General features: G+C 64.9%; 1 protein-coding gene across 1 annotated transcript in view; it reads left to right on the forward strand.

Annotated features, from left to right (window-relative positions):
• Window positions 1-1,121: 1,121 nt before the first annotated feature.
• LOC106900339 overlaps window positions 1,122-1,158 on the forward strand; it is a 9,593-nt gene continuing 9,556 nt past the window's right edge. Inside the window, exon 1 of the mRNA XM_014962368.1 lies at window positions 1,122-1,145. The gene's annotated coding sequence lies outside the window, so the exon portion shown is untranslated. The remainder of the gene's footprint in view (window positions 1,146-1,158) is intronic.

A 1,158-nucleotide genomic window follows, 5' to 3' on the forward strand; every position in this document is an offset into this window, starting at 1 on the left:
TTCCCTTCCTCCGGTCCTCAGGCACCTCTCCTGTTCTCCATGACCTCTCATAAATGATGGAGAGTGGCCCAGCAATAAGGTCTGCCAGCTCTCTGAGCACTCGCGGGTGCATCCCATCAGGGCCCATGGACTTATGGATGTCCAGTTTGGCCAAGGGGTCTCTAACCCAATCCTCCCCGACAGAGGGAAAGTCTCCCTCCCTCCAGACCTTCCTCCTTCTCTCCAGGGCCAGGGATTCCTGAGGGACAGCTTTACCAGTGAAGACCGAAGCAAGGGCAGCATTCGGTAACTCCACCTTCTCACTTTTTCTCACTGGCTTGCATTTGTGTCCTACCCCCCTAATTATCTGCGCGCAGAGATGAGGAGGGACCCCTCCGGGTGTCCGCCCTCCTCACACAGCCCCTTCGTTCCTTAGTTCTGATGGCCACGGGCGCGTACGCACGGCCTCCATGAGGCCAGGCAGGGTGGTGGTGGGAGGGCAGGGAACGCGTCCTCTCCCGCAGCGCGGGGATTAAGGGGTTGGAAGCGCCAGGCCTAATCCGTGCAGACAGCTGGTTCCCAGATTAGGCGGATTTACCGGCCCGGGGCCGCCTCCACCCGCCCTCAGCCGCCGCCGCCGCCCGGCCCTCCTCCACCCGCCGCCGGACTACAACTCCCGGCGTGCCCCGCGGCGGCCTCGCCGCCGTCTCCATGGCAACACCGAGCCCTCCCCGGCCCAGGGCCCTCAGAGGCCTGCGGGCTTCCAGCACCCCCCGGGGGGGCACCCCCGGGACTGAGGCGGCTCTTGGGCCCCGGTAACCTCCCCGGCCTCGGGAGAGCCGGAGGGATGCCCGCGGGGTGCCAGCTACCAGCCTGCCGCTGCTCCCTGCAGCCCCACGCGGGTCAGCAGCAGGTGCTTGCCTTCCACCCTGTCTGCAACAGGAACCCAGTTATGGTAATCAAGGTGTAATTAATCACACCCGCCTCCCGTGGGTTCCGATCCCTGCCCAGGAGCTGTCTGCATGGGCACAGGCCCGCAGTGGCGCGGGCACCCCCATTTCCCCACCAACAGCTGGGTGCTAGCAGGTACCATCACCATTGCCATCACTGTCACCGGGTCTCGCTGCAGGGAACAGCCCGTCCCCAGCGCCCCTCTGCAGGAGCAGGTAAGTAAATAGC

This window comes from Calidris pugnax, unplaced genomic scaffold (genome assembly GCF_001431845.1).
Source record: "Calidris pugnax isolate Ruff unplaced genomic scaffold, ASM143184v1 scaffold147, whole genome shotgun sequence".
In the NCBI taxonomy this organism is placed as follows: Eukaryota; Metazoa; Chordata; class Aves; order Charadriiformes; family Scolopacidae; genus Calidris; species Calidris pugnax.